The sequence below is a fragment of the Vulpes vulpes genome, chromosome 14 (assembly GCF_048418805.1).
Source record: "Vulpes vulpes isolate BD-2025 chromosome 14, VulVul3, whole genome shotgun sequence".
In the NCBI taxonomy this organism is placed as follows: Eukaryota; Metazoa; Chordata; class Mammalia; order Carnivora; family Canidae; genus Vulpes; species Vulpes vulpes.
In genome coordinates, this window is record NC_132793.1 from 46,548,858 (window position 1) to 46,569,053 (window position 20,196).

The following is a 20,196-nucleotide window of genomic DNA, read 5'->3' on the forward strand; positions in this document are numbered from 1 at the left end:
GCTCTTTCAGCCCCGATCCCCCTCCTGTTTCCACCTGGCTTCCCTGCACTGCCGGCTGGTGCTCTGCACCACATTCTCACCTTCTCCACTCGGAAGTGGCTCCACTCAGCAATGGCTCTTTTTCACTCCAGCTCTGCTGTTTGGGTGACAGTTCTCCTGATTCAACACATCCGCGGTGGTTTATGCTGTGTCAACTTAGTTAACCTGAGAAAAAAAATTTTCCAGAATCCCCTTTTCTGTATTGTTCTGGGTTAGCACTGATCAAAAGAGGAATTAATACAAGTTTTGGACTGCAGAAGCAAAGGTGTGACCATTACCCTCAAGGGATGGCCAAGTGGTTGGATACAATGATGGAGAGAGGTAGAAGTACCTGGTGGGAGTCAACCTGTCCTGGTTCTTCTCTGCTCTGCATCTAGTTCATTTTCTTGACCCTCTGCCCTGCTGACCAAGAACTGAATTGGACATCAATAGTGGTAGCTACACTGACGAAATAGCTTCCCATAGATCTACCTCCAAGCTCCCCCATCATGGTCCATCTTCTATGGTAGGTTGTGCTTGTCTTCTGAGATTGACTGGTTAGTGATACATACTACTTTGGTCTTCCAAAACCCCGTTCCAAATCTTCACTCCTCCAACTATGGGCAGTAGAAAAAAAAGTCCAATTCCTTTCATAAGTCTCTTCTCCTTTAACATTCACCATATCTTTTCTTCCTCCTCAATGCCACATCCTTGTGATACTCATAGTTCAGGCTTCCCAGGACCAGGAAATGGGAAACGAGTAAAGAACATGACAGGACCCCAGGTACCAAAGATCCTTTTATTCAGTTACACCATTTTTATAATAGAAAGCTTCATCTTATTTGTCTCAATTTTTTTTTTTAAATGTAAGAGTCCTTTCCCCAAACCAGCACAGACATTTCTCAACACCTTCTTTTCTGAAACCTTCAGGGTGATCAACATGGCAAAACAAAGCTGATGGCTAAAGCCTAAATCAGGGACTCCCAGAAGGGGTTAATAATTTCTGACACCCCTGCAGGATCTCCATAAATGTCAAGCCATGTTGCAAAATTCTAAAATGATAATTACCATAACTCCACTCTAAGCCTAAAAGGTTGGAAAAAGAGATGGCCAACAGGAAATGAAGCTAGAGGAGTTGCAAAGTCAAATGATCAAGAAGATACCTTCTTGCGAGGTTAGGAGGTGGGTTTTGAGAGGAGAGGTGGGGCTACTCTCTGGAAGTGTTGCTAGAAGTGACTCCCAGGGTCTGGGTGGCCAGCACCCAAGCTGTCATGACTATAAATATAGTGTGTCAGGTGACAGATGGACTCCAACAACTCCTTGGTGACGTTACCTGGTGCCTGCAGAGGGACCTTGAGGAGCAAGGATCAGCAAACAGGAAGGAATTAAAATGTCTCCTACCAGCAGTGAAGATAAGCCTTTTATAGGGGCAGGCCTAGCAAGATTTAAAAAAAAAAAAAAAGTTTGCCCCAGAAGAACAAAGAAGTCATTCTTTTTCTTTGTTATGTGGTGGGGTGGGAGTGGGGGTAGGGGCAGAGTGAGGAAACTTCTACTCAAAGCCATTCAGGAAACTGAGGCAGCCTTTGAAATTCCCATTTTGAATTTAACAACCAACGTTTGTCCTGATTCCTGCTTGGTGTGCCAGCTGGGAGACAGGGGAACCCCAAAGTAGGCCTCTGTGGAGTGTAGGATAGAGCCACCTGTCTCCTGGGGAGACTGACAGCAGATGCTGGGTTGGGGGTGAACAAGGCTCTGAACCCAGAGGAGGCACCTGGGTAAGGAAAGGGAGCCCAGCCCAGCAGGGGATGACATAAAAGAGGTGCAGATGTCTGGGGAAACAAGCAAGAGTTTGGCTTGCCCAGCACACAGAGGAGAGTGATCAGAGAGGACACAGATCTAGAAGGCAGGGCCACCCAGTAAAGAATTCACAGGTCTTGCTAAAGAAGCCAGACTTTGGTCCTCAGGGCACTGGGCTCTGTCCAGGGACCATTTGCATCATTCCCATGATCTGGTATGTTTCAGGAGGCCAGATTGTTTGGAAGCAATACCACAATTATCTTATTCCCAAGTTTTAAAGCATGAAATTAGGGGTGCCTGGGGAGCTCAGTTGGTTAGACATCTTCCTTCAGCTCAGATCATGATCCTAGGGTCCTAGGATCCAGCCCCATGTCAGGCTCTGCTCAGCAGGGAGTCTGCTTCTCCCTTTCCCCCTGCTCCTTCTCTCTCTCTCTCTCTCTCTCTCTCTCTCAAATAAATAAATAAAATATTTTTTAAAAAATTGTACCTGAACATCTTGAGGTTCACAGTGTCATTCCTGTTTGGAATTTGCTTGACAGCAGGGGTTCGGGGTTCAGTCCCCACAAAGGTATGGGGTGGCTCTCCCTGCCAGGAGCCATCTATGGGCCAAGTATGGAAAGGGGAGTTCCAAATTCAAACACGGGAATGTTGGCATAAGTCAGAGTCCTGATGTGAGTTAGAGATTGTCTGGGAACTCCACGTTGGTGAAAAGGTAGGAAATTTCGGATAGAGGTGATTATAAAGCCATGCTGCACAATCACTGGAATTCAAGCCCTTGAATCTGCTCTGTGACACAAACCACATGTCAGGTGCTCAGAGGCCACACGTGGGTGGCTGCAGGCTATGGTACTAGACAGGGCAGACGTACAACATCCTCACGGACAGTTCTATTGACCATGCTGCCCTAGACACTGACATTTTACCCCATCATAAGCAATACTGGACACACAAGTGTTTGAAACCACCCTCCCACATCCCACATTGCCTTTTGTTTTTCACTAAGCAGAGGTTTAGGGATGGAGAATTCTACAGAAATTCTTGTAATTAGCCAGGTTCATCCCTAGGCTTCCAATTACCTGGTTAACATATGTGTGTTAATGGTTTGTAGGTGTCTTACACATTTGTATGTACACGTGTGCATAGAAGCAGGGCTCTATTTCATGCTGCATCCTAGGCAGAACGAAACCATCTGTATTAAACCAGCTAAAAATGTTCTCACAGTCTCAGTGAGGAGACAGAAAGCACCTGCAGGCAGCACCTTGTATTGAATATGCTGATGACCCTCTTGGCACCTCTTGGGCACTGGCTTGCATCTGTTCCGAACATAGGAGAGCCATAGCTTGTGAATTCTATCGTTGATGTGTAGGGCACAAATATGGTTGAAAGTAACCCCTGAAAAATCTCTGAAATTATTCAGAAAGATGATGCCATATTGCATCTTGGTATGGGCAAACCTCCAGCATCCGTTTCTCTTCCAGCAGCAGAAAAAAAAAATGGCTATTTCCTTACACAAGCAGCTGGTGAAGTATTGGCTGGAGTTGCAGTATTCATTTGTGAGAACACAAGAATCTTACTCATGCTCAGAGAAACAGGCAGGACCCAAACCAAGGGAGCAGAAGAGTTCACAGGCAGCCCTTCTCCCGCGGTGGGACGGCAGCTATGCACAAGCAGGACCTGCTGGCTGTCTCTTGACCTACAGAGTAGGATCCGTGGGCATTAAGTGCACCTATGGGGTAGGCGCCAGAGTGTTGCTGTGCCAGCTACCTGTGTATAAACATAATCACTCCATACCATACATCCCTGCCTCCCAGAACCAAACTCCTGCCAGGCCACTGGGCCAGATTTCCCTAGTCTGCACTGCTAGGTGGTCCGCAAGGGCAACGTTTGCAATGCAGAGGAAGCTCTGCCCTTTAATTCCTTCCTGCCTCCAGCCCCACCCCTTACCAGGTGGAGAGTGTCTCTTGGTGAGAAAGCAGGCAGTGCCTCTCACAGCCTCAAAACAAGATGATGCCCCTTATTTCAAATCACTGTGAATAGAAGTGTTAGCAAGTAGAGATTGCAGGGAGCAGGAAAGTGGCAACAGGTAAGCATTTTTTGGACCAAGCATGTGGTTCTGAACACTCATGTGTATGAGGACCCAGTCAAGCTATTTAATGAAGTTTCCTTTTCCTGATAGCATGAGGGAGAGTGAACCTCCCAAGCAAGATGATAGAGGACACAATCACTTCTGTGCTGATTTGTTGAAGGCTCAGGGGTCTCTTAACAGAAGTAGGTCTACAGGGTTATATTACGTGATCCTAACAAATGTGGGATTACAAAAAAAAAAAATCACTGTCTTAATGCTTTCTGTGTAATTTGAAGAGAAAGTATCAATGTCAAAGTATTTTCATATTTCCACCCAGATGTTTGCTGTCTAGGCTGGCTATTGAGGGCAGCTCAGGGGTTTAAACATGTTCTGTTTATCTTGCTTCCCTAATATATGTTTGAGTGGCCAGAAAACATTTGTTTGGATTTTTTTTTAATATTCTGGAAATGATTTTGAGATTGGAATTACAAATGGCATGCACAGGCAGCCCGGGTGGCTCAGTGGTTTAGCACTGCCTTCAGCCCAGGGTGTGATCCTAGAGACTCAGGATCGAGTCCCCCGTCAGGCTCCCTATATGGAACCTACTTCTCCATATACCTGTGTTTCTGCCTCTCTCTCTCTCTCTCTGTGTCTCTCATGAATAAATAAATAAACAAATAAAATCTTTAAAAAGAAATGGCATGCACACTCCCCACCGCCTGAAGACATTGGCCCCAGCCTCAAAAGACAGCTTCACCTGCCCTTTCCTGTCACAGAGAAAGAAGTGGAGATTATAGGTAGATTGTGCCTTGAAAGATGGCACTTAGGGGCACCTGGGTGGTCATTTGGTCAAGTGTCTGTCTTCAGACAGGTCATGATCCTGAGGTTCTGGGATCAAGCCCCACATCAGGCTCCCTACTCAGCTAAGAGACTGCTTCTCCCTCTCCCTGACCTCCTTTTGTGCTCTCTATCTCTCTCTCTCTCTCTTTCAAATGAATAAAATCTTAAAAATAATAATAAAATTTAAAGAAAGGTAGCACTTACAACTGCTCAGTGCTGTGATTCAAAATGTTACATAGGCTGTGCAACCAATAAAATTGTTCTTAAAAATAGCATGCTGAATTTGATATGATTTACCTTTTTATATGATAAAAGCTATATGTTAACCATAAAATTATCATAGGTGATTTTAGGATAAGCAAATGCTACCAATTTAAACTAGAATTAGTATACCAGCTAGTCATTAAACTAGTAAAATATCTCCTTTTTGAGTTTTACAGATTGAGGTCTGTGCCATACAAAGTTATTTGTGAGAATCCCTGGGTGGCTCAGTGGTTTAGCATCTGTCTTCCACCCAGGGCGTGATCCTGGAGTCCCAGGATTGAGTCCTGCGTTGGGCTCCCTGCATACAGCCTGCTTCTCCCTCTGCCTGTGTCTGCCTCTGTGTGTGTGTGTGTGTGTGTGTGTGTGTGTGTGTGTGTGTGTTTGTCTTTCATGAATAAATAAATAAAATCTAAAACAAAACAAAACAAAACAAAGTTATTTGAAAATAGGGCCACTTATTTTTCTGAAGAAATCTTGAGAAACGTAGGAGTCATCCAAACTTCCCATTGTACAGAAGAGAAAAATGAGGCCCACAGAGGAGAATTAGTTAGCCATAGAGCAGTTCATCAGCAAAGCTGAGAAAAGTGTGGCATCTTCTCTTCTACGTCCACTAAGGCTTTTATTTTACTTTACTGCTTCTCTCCCTTTAAGAAGCTCAGAAATAAGTTGGAATTTCTAATTCACTTCTGAAGTGAAAGTACACAGAGAAGCTCTGTGGCATGGCTAACCATCAATAAATAAAATCTTAAATAAAATAAAATTAAATAACTTTTAAAAAATTGTAAAAGCTAACTGACATTCCAGCTCTTCAAACAGCATGTAGGCAAGCTGGCTGTCACTCGGCTTTTGTCAGCCTGACACGAGATGACCAGCACAGGTGAACTACTCTGGGGAGAGCCACCCAGTAGGCTCAAAGTACACATTTGTCAGTGCTCTCTGATAGAAGGGATCTAGACTGGCAGGGGTCAATGTTCCCAGGGTCCTCACCAACTCACCCTCACTGGTCACCTAAGGCCACCCAAACACATTTTGATCCAGATTTATTAACCACCACCACAACAACAAGCAGAATGGGCCATGGGGGAAAAGGTCATTTTGCCTCTGAACAGGAGAGGGGTGCCAGGGACTAACAGGGAAATGGGAAGAGAAATTATACCAGTGGTGACTAATAAGGCTGTGTGTATAAGTAACTCTTCAGCATGCTTGTAGAAGTCTAGTACCTACTGGTTCCTGGCATCGCCCACATTCCCCCCGCGTGTATAAGAGGTGGCAGGGGGGTGTGACAGCAGCCCTGCCAAAGTCAGTACACCCAGCCTGTGGGCCAGCCCTGGGACAGAAGGGACCTGTGGACCCCCTGCACAGTAAGTAACAGGAGGCTAAGAGCAACTAAGGATTCAAGGGTGCCTTTTAGGGCAATCATTCCATCTTGCTGAATGTGTGCAGCCACCAGGCAAGGAAAGCAAACAGAAACTGCTGCTTGCTCTGCAGGTCAGAGAAGGTATGGAAATTTGCTAAGGTCATCTGGATAGTTGACAATAAAACAAGACAAGTCCCTAGCTTTCCCATGTCCTATTAGTGTTCTTTACACCATGACCACCATTTCTGAGGAAGCCTTAACTGACAAGGAGCTTGAGGTTTATCAGCTTACTTAATTCCTCTGTAGGCCAGAGTGCTTGGGGAACTTTGGCCAAACAAGCAAAGAACAAACAATCAACAGAATAACTCCATATCAGAGAGGCCGAGTTTTCTCCACTCTCACTGCCCTCTCAGTGACCATTCAGGTGGGCTCTGGGTACCACAGGCAACCTGCCTCCTTGGCTTTTGCTCTGCTCCTGTGTACCTGTTTTGTCAAGAAGGGGGCAGTGTGTCAGGGCCTTGCAGGGCATTAATAAAGATAAGAGAGGCCCTAGCTACAAAACAGAGTTTTCAAAAACTTTCCCCTGGTTTCCCTGGCTGCAGGGCTGCGTGCACAGACACACACAGCCACTGATGCAGGAACTGTTATTGCCATCCGATTATTGTCATTATAATGTCTATTCAACTGCCCCTTTGTAAGTTCCTAGAGGGCAGGGACCGTGTCTTCGGCTGCTTTTCATGAATTCATGCCTTCCTGCTTCCATTCACTCATCCTACAAACATTTATTGAGTGCAGCCCTCACTGTGCCCACACAGGGATGCAGACACAGAAAATACATTACATCCTGTGTGTCCTCCACCGTATAGCCCTGCCCTGGCGGCCAGCCCTCATCCACCCTTCTGGGAATGGAGACCCAAATAGGGCACAGATGCACTATCTATATAGCAGCCCCGAGGCCATGGGGCAACTAGGGGGTGACATCCTCCCCCAACATCCTTGCTCCATCCAAACTTCTATAATGTGCCCATATTTCTTTTATAATAAAAACAGCAATCTGATAAAGTCTATTTTTAACCCTGTTTTAAATCTAAAATTCTACTTTTTTCAGCCTTGGCTACCCATTCAGATCACTTGAGGAATGCTGAAATCCTGGCCATGCGTCCCCCATGCAATGAGTCTGATTTCTTGGCCTGGGCATTGGGAGTTTTCAAAGCCTCTGGGTGATTCTGATGTGCAGCCAGAGTGAGTATCACCATTCAAACCCTAGAGAGGGGACAGAAAGCAGTAGGCTCATAAGCAGGGATTGCTCTTGGATTTGTTTCTCTGCAAACCAGCCGTGTATTTGGACTCCAAGACCCTGACTCTTCCTGTCCTGATCCCACATTACTCACCTGCTCCTCCGTACCTGAGATGTCACTGGGCTCCATGTCTGCCCACCTGCTCTTGCATCAGGATGCTCCCATTTGCCTGGAGACTCAGGACACACACTTCTGTGCTCTCTGGTCCAGCTAAGGCTCCAGGATTCTGGCCCAACATGGGGTCGTCTGCTTCACAATATTCTCTGACTTCCAAAAGCCTGCTCACCCCCACTGTGCAGATGTCAGGACCCTACTCCTCTCAGCCTGGAGCGAAAACCTCTTTTTTATCCCCCTCATTGTCAGGTACATGCCACTCCCACTCCTGGTGGCAATAATGTCCTTTGAGAAAGGGGGATCCTGTTGAGGTATCAGCACATGCAGCCTTTTGGTGGTTTTGGGACATGCCAGGAGGTGTCCGTGGAGGGCCAATGATCCAAAGATCATTCCAGATGACAAATACCAGAGTATGCATCCTGGTATCATGTGGACAAAGATGACTCCTGGAATGTGCAAATCAAAACCACAATGAGATACTACTTCATATCCCCTAAGAAAGCCATAATTATTTTTAGAAAAAAGAATATAAGTTTTGGCAAAGAGGTGGAGAAACTATAACTTTTGTATGTGGCTGGTGGGAAAATAAAATGGTATAGCTGCTCTGGAGGGCAGTTTGGTGGCTCTTCAAAAATTTTAGCACAGAATTCTCATATGACTCAGCAATTTCACTCCAAGGTATATGCCCCCAAAACTGAAAACGGATACCCAAATACATGTACTGGCCTGTTCATAGCAGCATTATTCACCATAGCCAAAAGGTGAAAACAGTCCAGATGTCAGATGAATGGATACATTCATGAATGAATTTATATATATATATATGTTTATATATATAGTGCATAAGTACATTTAACTGTTTAGTTACTAATACATATATGATAGTAAAATATATTAATTCAACAGGTCAATTCAAAGTTAAATTAAATCTAATATTAGATTACCTTACAAAGCATAGAACATACACCAAACTTGAAACTGAAGGATGAGATTAAAAATATAAAGGAATTCCTCTTTCCTTGAGCCCCCAGTGGGGACCACCAATCTGTTAGACTGCTCCCACAATTGCTTCTCTTCACCAAGATATTCCAGAAGTTAAAATCTGAAGAGATTTCCCACCCTCTATCTTTGCTTTCCTTTCTGCCTTCAGTGAAGATTTAGATTTAAGGACAAGATTTGTTGTGCTGCTGGTTTTAAAGCAACTGATTTGTTTTCCAAATTTCCTCTAGAAAGACAGCGTGGGCATTTGGATTCCTTCAACTTGATCTGTGTGCTCTGAGTTTAGGACATGCCCATGAGCATAATGAAATAAAGGTGGGGATCTCTGGGTGCTAGATCATGAGTGTGGACACATATGTTTAAAGGTCTTCAAACACAGAGCTATTTTCAACTCCATACTCTATGCTTCTTGGAGCCCCTGTGCATCTAACTTTTTGTTTACCCCTTATCAAACCCAGTCCCCTGGATAGGTAAGAAGCATGTCCTGAAAGTCCAAGTGAGGGCTGGAGATAAGGCAGCTAGGTGGTGCTTGGCATCCAGGCCTGAGGTCGCACAGCTGGGGTGAGGGCTTGAAGGGTGAGTTTCAAGGACAGCATCACCATGAAGCTGATTTCTATGGTTACCATTGTGAAGACATACCAGAGACAGCTGTAGCCAACAGTATGATCTTGGAACAATGTGGGGGTAAAGGACACCCCCCCCCACTTATGACTCTGACTCCTCTAAAACTTAACAATTAATAGTCTCCTGTGACTGGAAGCCTTACTGATCACACAAACCATTGATTAATAATATTGTGCACATTGTGTGTATTATGCATTGTCTTCTTACAATAGAGTAAGCTAGAGACAAAAAAATATATTAAGGAAATCATAAAGAAGAGAAAATACATTTATAGTCCCATACTGTTTTTATTTTTAAAAATCCACATACAAGTGTATCTTCACAGTTCAAATCATGTTGTCCAGGGATCAACTGTGTGTCTACATTGTGATATGTGGAAAACGAACATGGGGACATATTACTTCTGAGCAGGGCAAGGCAGAGCAGGAGAAATCAATTCTAAAAAGATTATTTTGCTTGATTAAAAATTTTTGTTTACAAAATAAAATCCATGAACTGCTTTAATTATCTTCTTATGCTGTTACTCTAAAGCATAATGGGCAAGCTGACAAGGAAATCTATATATGTGGAGCCATATGAAGATGCCAATATCTGACTGCATTAGGCCTACAAAAGTGTAAAGTTCAAATAGTTCAACCTAGCCCTTAGGTAACATAATCAGAAAAGTGTAATATTTAAGCAGAAAACCTTTTACTGGGGTATAAAAAATATATTGAGGGTGTGGGTCTAATTTAAGAACAATTAACTGGGATGCCTGGGTGGCTCAATGGTTGGGGTCTGCCTTCAGCTCAGGTCGTGATCCTGGGGTCCTGGGATCGAGTCCCACATCAGGCTCCCTGTATGGAGCCTGCTTCTCCCTCTCCCTGTGTCTCTGAATCTCTGTCTGTGTCTCTCATGAATAAATAAATAAAGTCTTCAAAAACCAAAAAAAAGGAAACAATTAACCAAGAAAGAAAATTAAATCGGCAATACTTACATTTGAATGAATACGGAAATTCCTCCTAAAAGAAGAAAAATCAAATAGGCAAGTAAGGCTTTTACACACAGTGATAATGTAATGTAATGGGTGGACAGACGGAAAATCCATATCCCCTTTCAAAACTGTCCTCTTTCCGTAGAAGGACAAACCATCATCAAGAGTGTTGAGAAACTGATATGATGCAAAGAGAAGGTGTGGTGTCACTTGTCGGCGAGCAGACAGCAGACATGCTGGATGGGGCCAGGGCTCAGACAAAGGCTCCTGTTCAGTGGGAACAGGTACAAGACAGATGGTTTGTTAAACATTGCCAGCATACTTGAGCAGTGCCATTCGGCGGTCAGAGCCTGGATAATGGTCACAAGGACATTGTGTAGCAGTGCGTTGGCTAATTTCAACCCAGCTAAAGCAACTGCTTATCTTTGTTGGTTTTGCAAAGATTAAGGCTGTTTCTCCGCTTTGAATGTACCACAGCTGCCCAGCAAAGCATTCCTGGAGTTTTGTCTGGATTCCCGCTGCTAAGAGGGGCCAAGCAGAACTTGGCACATGCAAAGACTTGTTTTGCTCGTCATTGGAGTTGCTTCTCCTCCAGAGAACTGGACCAGTCTTTATAGTTCTGGGGAGGGGACACTCTGGACTCCCGGTGGTCTCCTCAGCAAAATCTCCCCTGTGAGCTTCTAAATGCATCTGCTAAGGATTTATATTTCCTATTAGGACTGATTCATTTGCTACTTTTGTGGAAAAGGGTAAACACCATCGTAAATTCCATCCGGTGAATCATGGGGAGGTGGTGGTTCAAATTAAATGTGTTTGCTTTCGGAAGGGGGCCCTTGGCTTCTTATCTTTATGTACAGAAGAAAATAGAGCTCACCCTGGCCCCTGCAGCCAATGGAAACACACCTGGCTCGGTCAGCTGTTGAAGCTGGGCCTCCAACCTGCTGCTCCTCCGTGCTATTTGCAGACAAAGAGAGACGATGTGAGGCAAAGAGGCTGGCTGGGTGGCTGTGCCTACAGCCCCAAACCCCAGGGGTTACAGCCTTAATCTGGGTATGTCAGGAAAAAAGTGATGCCTTGATCAAATGAGTATTTCTGACAGCTCAGATGGCTTTCTCTTCTTTTATAAGTAGTGTATGGGCACCCCATCTCACCCAACAAGTGCCCTATTTGCTTTCGGCAGCCTCCTCAGACAAAATTAGATCATTCCAGTTATAAAATTGAAGGTACTGCACCCAGTGGGTAAGCCCTAAAATTAACCCTATGACTACATCTACAGAATCAAAGAAAAAGCCAGGAAAAAGTTACCCCCTCTTCAGTCTCTCTCTGTTTCTGTCTCTGTCACCCGCACATACATGCATACTCGGCCCTCAGGTGCTGTCCTGAAGAGCCAATCACCAGCCACGAAACACTACTGATCTCATGATCAGAGTGATCAGATATCTGTTTCATTTCTAAAGAGCTTTCCATTTAGAAACTGCAGGACAGGAGCCCCCAGTGGGAAATGCATTGCTAAATTTTGTCACCACATTTTTGGAATTCAAGAAAGGAGAAAAGCATGGGCTGAGAAGAGCAACCCAAAAATCTTTACAGCATTTAAAGGAACTTTGTACATCTTAAGTGCAGACAACTGAAATAAAAAGAACACTCAGGTGAGGCCAGAGCACATGATGTTCACACAAGGCCCCTCTGTTGATTTATCTTCCTTTGTTATTTCCTCTTGACCCTCTGTATTCTGGCTCCCAAACCACTTGCTCGCAAAGGCACCACCCAAATGTATTTCACATGCAGGTTGAAGTCTGGGCAGACCCCTGAAGGCTGGTGTGGGGCTCTCTCTTTTGACAGTGCTTGTTTGAGAGTTGAAGGACATCTGTTGATTTCATGTCAACTTCTTTCCATGGATTTCTCCAGTAAAGGATCTCTATTTTTCCCCACAATATTGTTCATTTTTTTTTTAAGATCTTATTTATTCATGAGAGGCACAGAAAGAGAGAGAGAGGCAGAGACACAGGCAGAGGGAGAAGCAGGCTCTACGCAGGGAGCTGGATGTGGGACTCGATCCTGGGACTCCAGGATCACACCCTGGGCCGAAGGCAGGAGCTCAATCACTGAGCCACCCAGGGATCCCTGCCATTGTCCATTTAACCCGGTGTCAATACGCATTATGGAATGTCATACACATCTTTTTGTCATCTCACTTTTTAAAAAATGATTTATTTATTTATTTACTTATTTATTTATTTATTTATTTGAGCCCAAGGCAGGTCAGGTCCCAGGAATATATAATTTTATAGATTTGCCAGCAGCCATATTAACAAAGTAAATATATATAGGTGAAATTCATTATAATTGTTTATTTTATTTAACACAATAGATCCAAAATAGCATAATTTCATCACATAATCAATATAAAACTATTAGTGAGACATTTCACATTATTTTTTGTTTGTATTAAGTATTAGAAATCTGCAGTGAACTTTACACTTAAGGTATATCTCAATAGAAACATGAAATTCGGGACACCTGGGTAGCTCAGCAGTTGAGCATCTGCCTTGGCTCAGGTCTTAATCCCAGGGTCCTGTAATCAAGTCCCACATCGGGCTCCCTGCATGGAGCCTGTTTCTCCCTCTACCTATGTCTCTGCCTCTCTCTGTCTCTCATGAGTAAATTTATATAAATAAATAAATAAATAAATAAATAAATAAATAAATAAATAAATTCACATCAGATACACTTGATGTATATTTAGGTTTCAATTTATAATTGGAAGAGTGGGCTCATACCCAAGTTTTTCCAAACAAACATACTTAAAAGTTTTGTAATACTTGAATCAAATGTTCTTAATTTAAATTACTTAAAATTATGTGAGACCTGAAATCACAAAGCTTCTAAGAGAAAACATAGGTAGTAATCTCTTGAACATTGGCCTTCCCAACACATTTATGGATATGTTTCCTAAGACAAGGGAAACAAAACCAAAAATAAACTATCAGGACTACACCAAAATAAAACTCAAAAAGAACTCACATATCTCAATACCCCAAACAAACAAACAAACAATCTGATTTAAAAAATGGACAGAAAAAAAAAAAAAGGACAGAGGAGCTGAATTTCCAAAGAAGTAATCCAGATGGCCAGGAGTCACAAAAAGATACTCAACATCACTTATCATCAGGAAATGCATATCAAAACCACAATGAGATATCGCTTTATATCTGTCCAAATGGCTAGAATAAAAAAGATAACAAACAACAGGCATTGGTGAGGATGTGCAGAAAAAGGAACCCTTGTACAGTGTTGGTGGGAACGTAAACTGGTACAGCCACTGTAGGAAACAGTATGGAGGTTCCTCAAAAAATTAAAAATAGAAATGACATATCCAATAATTCCACTACTGGGTATATACTCAAAGGAAATTAAAACACTTATTCAAAAAGATATATAGATCTCTGTGTTTATTGCAACATTATTAACAATAACCAAGATATGGAAGCATCCCAAGCATCCACTGATAGAAAAATGGATAAAAAAGATATGATATATGTATGCAATGGAATATCATCCATAAAAAAGAATGAAATATTGCCATTTGAGACAATTTGGATGGACCTAAAGTGTATTATGTTAAGTGAAATAAGTCAGAGAAAGACAAATATCATATGATTTCATTTATATGTGGAATCTGAAAAGAAAACAAAAGAACAAATAAACAAAAAACAAACAGACTCAAATATAGAGAACAAACTGGTGGTTGCCAGTGGGGAGATGGATGGGAAATTGGGAGAAATAGGTAAAGGAGATTAAGAGGTACAAACTTCCAGTTAGAAAAAAAATAAGGGACAGAGATGGAAAGTACAGCATAAAGAATATAGTCAATAATATTGTTAATAATGGTGTATAGTGACAATGGTGACTAAACTTATCATGGTGAGCCCTGAGTAATGTATAGAATGGTTGAATCTATATGTTATGTACATCTTAAATTAATATAACATTGTATGTCAATTGTATTTCAATTAAAAAAAGATTTTAAGAAATATTTAAAAATTGAATAAAAATTCAGTGCCTCACTTGCCTTACCCATCTTTCAAATATTGAAGAGCCACATGTGGTTTTCTTCTACCATGTTGGACAACACAGCATTAAATTATGCTTATAACTGCTTTTCACACATTTCCAATGTTTGCTAATTTTTGTCTCCTTAATCAAATAGTTTTTATTTTTATTATTTTTAAAGATTTTATTTATTATTTATTTGAGAGAGAGAGCATGAGAGGGCAAAGGGAGAGGGAGAAACTGTCTCCCCACTAAGCAGGGAGCCCAATGTGGGACTCAATCCCAGGATCTTGAGATCTTGACGTGAGCCAAAGGCAGATGTTTAACTTACTGAGCCACCCAAGTGCCTCCAGATAGTTTTTATATTAAAGATATATTGGCATCTCCTGCTAAATTGTCTACCTATGAGACCTTGGTATCTGAAGTTACATATATTTCCACCCCTGTTTATTTTGTCTCTTTTGGGTGTTCCTGTTTTATGAATACAGACACTTCCATCCTCCATATTCTTAACTTTTCTTCTGTATTTGTCATCTCTTTAGTTTCCCGAGGTCTGCAGAGGTTCTTAATCTGATCTTCTGCTCCCGAATTTGTTCTTCTACTATATCCATCCTGCTATTCAGTCCCTCTAGTGAGCTCTTTATTTCAACAATTGAAGTTTATGTCTGTGTATTCCTGTTTTGTGCTTCCTGATATCTCTGAGGATATTTATTAAACTTCTGGCCTACCAGTGATATGTTATCCAGTGGAGGTCACTTAGTTATCAGGGATGCTCCTGATAAATCTTTTTATTTTCCTTGTGAGCCCACCTGCAGTAGGGAGCACCAGCTGCCTTGGTGGGTCAGTTGTCCCTTGAAGGTGGAACAAGGCCCAGGCCCAGACTTACCCTGCTTTCTGGTGAGGACACAGGTCAGGAATGATGTCAGAGTGGTGGACTTTGATGCTTATAGTCAACCAGACCATCTCAGAGTCACCCACCCCATGCCAGGGAATTGAGGTGTTCTGGAGAGTTCCTGGGGCCCAGTGCTGTTTCCATAGTTGCTTCCTTTGAAATTGTCTTGCACTTGACCTAGGTATAAACTGGAGAGGGTGTGTGCTTGGGAACCAGCCAGTGTGCTGTCTTCTGTAATGGACTCTGTGCACCAGCTGGTGCTGGGCTAACCAACCCCAGGCTGGTGGGATTGGTTCCCCATCAAGATGATGGGGCAGGGGATCCCTGGTGGCTCAGTGGTTTAGCGCCTGCCTTTGGCCCAGGGCGTGATCCTGGAGCCCTGGGATCAAGTCCTGCATCAGGCTCCCGGCATGGAGCCCGCTTTCCCTCTGCCTGTGTCTCTGCCTCTCTTTCTCTCTCTGTGTCTATCATGAATAAATAAATAAATAAATAAATAAATAAATAAATAAATAAATAAAATCTTAAAAAAAAAAAAAAAAAAAAGATGATGGGGCAAGCAATGATCCTTCCTGAGGAAGTATTGGAGAAAGAAAAACACATGATGGGGAAACCCCAACCAACTTCCATTTGGTACCTGGCCCTCTGCCCCTAGGTTGCTGCTCCCTGATTCACTAAGAGAACCAACAACTTTCTGCCTTCCATCTGTGGCTCACCATGTTTAAAATTGATCTCCAGTTCATTAGTTCTCCATTTGGCCAGAATCTCAGAAAAATGATTTTTAAAATGCACATAAAAGTGTTAGCAAAAATGATCAACTTAATATTATTGTTATCATTTGTCTATATTTCCATTCACTATGATTTTCAAAAAAATTTGAGAATTGAAGTCAGGATCAGAGAGATCTCACTAAATTCTTTACCCTTCACAAACCTCATCAGCACAATGGGGAAAATATGGGAACCTCCTTCTTTGGGTCTGGGGAGAGTCAATAAAATAATGCACTATGGGACCTAACACATAGTAAGTCCTCATTAAATAAGGCAAAAGAGTCACAACTATTTAGGCCTCACATTCCTTTAACCCATTGACTTGTTAAAAGAACCAAATGCCTAGCACCATGGCCAGTTCAGGACCACTTCCCTGGGTGTGGGGAAAGAAACATCCAAAAAACAAAAACAGGTAATCAATGTATCAACTTCTTAAAGCCATGATAACACATGACCTCTCCTAGTTCATCTATATTGCTCACAATTTGACAATGAAAAGTAAATATGGAAAAGAGGTACAATTGTTTGACCCAAGCTATCAGGAAATTTTCCAGGTTAATAACAATAGTTCTTAATCAATGAAGCATGCACACTTACACTTAACTCTTTACTCCTACAGTAAAGAGTAATCAAGGAAAATCCTTTTCCTCATACATTGCTTCTCAGCTTTGAAACTATGGTGCCAGGGGAGCAGGGTGTCTGACCTAGACAGATGAGTTCTTATGCAAAAATATTAAAGGAGTCTCAACTCTGCTGACTCAAGCCTGCTACAAGCCTGGACTCTGGTGATAGATAGACATCAAATTGATAGCAGTGGTTAAGTGTGATTAAGAACTAATAGTCAGATGTATGAGTCATTAACAGGATTTATGTGGGCTGCTCTGAAAACTAACTCATGTATAACACTAGAACTTAGTGTATATTTCCAATTAGTCGTTCATTACAAAGGCAAGCAAACAAAGTCAATCTTTCAGACAAGACCTTTACCTAATTGGGAACTGTTTAGACCTATGATGTTCAATATGGTAGCTGTGACCCACATGTGACCCACATTAAGCACTTGAAAGGTGCTGGTCCAAATTGAGATGTGCTCTGAATGTAAAATACACACTAGATTTTGATGATTTGATATGCAAAAAATAATGTAAAATATCTCATTAAAATGCATGTTTATGTTGATTAACCACTAACATAATATTTATATATATCAGGTCAAATAAAATATTCTTAATTTTACCTGTTTCTTTTTATTTTCTAAAGGTTAATCATATTTTTAGAATTTGGCTGATTGTATAAATCTCTCTGTACTTATCAGTAAGTATCAAATATTTATATTTCTTTGTTCAATGAAAAGGCCATTTATTTTTATTTATTTTTTTTAAAAGATTTTATTTATTTGTTCATGATAGTCACACACAGAGAGAGAGAGAGAGAGGCAGAGACACAGGCAGAGGGAAAAGCAGGCTCCATGCAGGGAGCCCGATGTGGGATTCGATCCCGGGTCTCCAGGATCACACCCTGGGCCAAAGGCAGGTGCCAAACTGCTGCACCACCCAGGGATCCCCTGAAAAGGCCATTTAAACCAGGATTTTAATAAGAGACTGTGTTTCTGAGGCATGTCATTTGCAATCAGTTTTTAGAAACCTAAGGTGACATTCAAGCCATTTCAAAGCAATTGTACCCATTTATTGATTTATTTAGTTGGTAAAAGCTACTAACCACCTTCTTCTGTATGCCAGACACTGCTCCTGGCACTCAGTTCTCTTCCACTATATCTTCTCATGAGGAGAGGCAGTGAGTAAGCAATAAAAATAAGAAATAGTGAATTTTAGAATTTTAGAGCATGCTCAAAGTTAATGAGTACTACAGGGGAAAAAAGGAAGTGAAGCAAGGGAAGGAAGGAGGAAGGTGTAGGCAAATGGATTACTATAGTAAATGTGATGTTTTCAGTAACCAGGTCGTATTGGAGCAAAGACATGAAGTGGGTCAAGGATGTCTGCCATGCTGGAGAACATTCCAGATGGACTGGAGGTCTGTGGAGCAAGAGCAGATGACCAAGGGGAGAGCAGTAGGTGGTCTCAGTGAGGTAGTGGGGCTGAGCATGTAGGAAATTTTACTTGAATCTCAGGGAGATGGGGATGTTGCTGGCAATTGTTAAAGTGGCATGTAGTTTCAACCACTTTACATTTTTAGAGGATGACTCTTCCTGGTTTATTGAAAATAGACTGTGGATGAGCCAGCATGATACCAGTGAGGAGGTTCCTGCAATAATCCAGGAGCAAGGTTGTGGAGGGTCACTTTGGTAACAATGCAAGTGGTGGAACGTAGCACGATTCTCAATGCACAGTCCTGAACTTTTGAGGTAGAACTAATGGGATGTCTTGATGGATTGAGTCTGTAGTGTGTAGAATAAAAGGGGCAGCCTCTTGGGTGGCAATTCCCCATGTCAACAGGAGATCTTTAAACTAGGGTTGATTTCATTTTCATCTCAGGGTGAAGTTGCAGACTGATAAAGAACACCGATTAGGAATGCGACCCTTTGATTCAGTTCACATCCCTGAGTGCCTATGATGGCCAGCGCTGTGTTGGGCCCTAGAAGAAGTGATAGGAGTTGACATTGTCTAGTAAAACAAAGCACATTTAAAAAATAAATGTCATTTAGGATATGACTAACAGATGGACACTCCCTACATATCTTTATCTTTTTAATCATTCTGCCCTCAACTATAAGACAAGTTTCCTCTGAGCCACCCCCACTGTGGCCCAGGAAAGCATATGTCATATAGAATGATGGTGACTCCAGCAAGTACGATGAGTCAGGGACATATGGTGTCCCCAAGGCTTCTGTTGACTCTTGTACCTGTGGAGATTTGTCAGCCAGAGGCACAGAATCAGCCTGAATGCCATCTGGCCATTCACCCTGGTGCAGGCTAAAGGTGACAAGTCAGCCCGACTTACCTGGATAGCTAGGTGAGGGCTTGGATCATTCCAAGTGGGAACTTGGAGCTACAGCCCTGGACTGAAGGCAAGGTTGTGTCATGCACTCTTCAGATTGTTATTTCTCACTGCACAAAGCAAGAGCTGCATTTTGGAGTAGGAAGACTAGCCCCTCAGTGGTGGTTCCAGTTCTTTCAGGGCTCCCATGTGGACCTCTTCCCAGACCCAAGACACTAGGTGACTGCCATCCCTCCTTTACCTGCTGGTCTCCAGGCCTTAGGAGTTGGTCTAAGAGTTACAGGTCTGTATTCAAAGGTGGTGCTTTGTAAATAAAAAGATTCTAGACTTTGGTCCTGTGTCTGCCTGCCTTTAAGCTCTGGTCTTAAAGTCTTGGGTAACTTTTTCAACCCTCTTAAATCTCTTTGTTGAATGACAATCCTCATAGAGCTGTTGCCTAGGATGAACTTATCTGAGATAAACTATGTAAAGTACCTGGATTTAGGAGGAGTGCAATAAAAGTGAATGCCCTTCCCCCTTCCCCGGATTATCAGGTTTTATTCCCCTCTGCCAGAGATTCCTTGGTGAGCAGAAAGCTGTTATGTTATTTTCTTGTAATCCTAACCATGAAATAAAATTCTCCTAAAAATGATGTTGTCTCATTGGCATGTCTGGGCCACAAAAATGACAATGTGGGGAAAACAAAGTTGAGGCCATTGGCTGAAGGAAGAGGCTAACAAGTCACAGTGTAAAGAGAAATAGACCAGCACTCAGGGCTCCTGGATCCTTCTCTGCAAAGAGTAAAATTGCACCTGATTCTCTGGGGAGGTGCTAGATTTTCTGCGGGCCTTCATGACACTTGCTTTGGACAAAATTCTCCCGTCTCTAGTGTTCCAGTTCATTTCTTGGGGTCTCCTCAAACCCATAAGATTGATGGCACTTTTCAGCCCACTAGCCCCAGAAGGAGGCCAACTTGGCAATAGATTTCATAATCGATTCCATTTGGAAAGCTTCTCCATCATTTAGTTTGGGACAAGATAGTAAGTCACAAGTTATGAAATTCCACATTATGAAGGCACTGCTGCTGGATTTCCACTAGCCTGGTGGCTTTTGTTATAGGATTTGCATTTCTTTCTGGAAGAGATATTATCATCTTAAAAAATTATCTGCCTGTAATAACTATCCTATCTGCAGCCACTCA

The 20,196-nt window shown here is 42.4% G+C and overlaps 1 long non-coding RNA gene across 1 annotated transcript in view; it reads right to left on the bottom strand.

The window, feature by feature from the left end:
- LOC140595411 (uncharacterized) overlaps positions 1 to 20,196 on the bottom strand; it is a 56,716-nt gene that overhangs the window by 1,822 nt on the left and 34,698 nt on the right. The window contains exons 3-5 of the long non-coding RNA XR_011996996.1: positions 10,353 to 11,303; positions 7,733 to 8,199; positions 81 to 204 (exon numbers count right to left, since the gene is read on the bottom strand). This is a non-coding gene — a long non-coding RNA (uncharacterized lncRNA). The remainder of the gene's footprint in view (positions 1 to 80; positions 205 to 7,732; positions 8,200 to 10,352; positions 11,304 to 20,196) is intronic.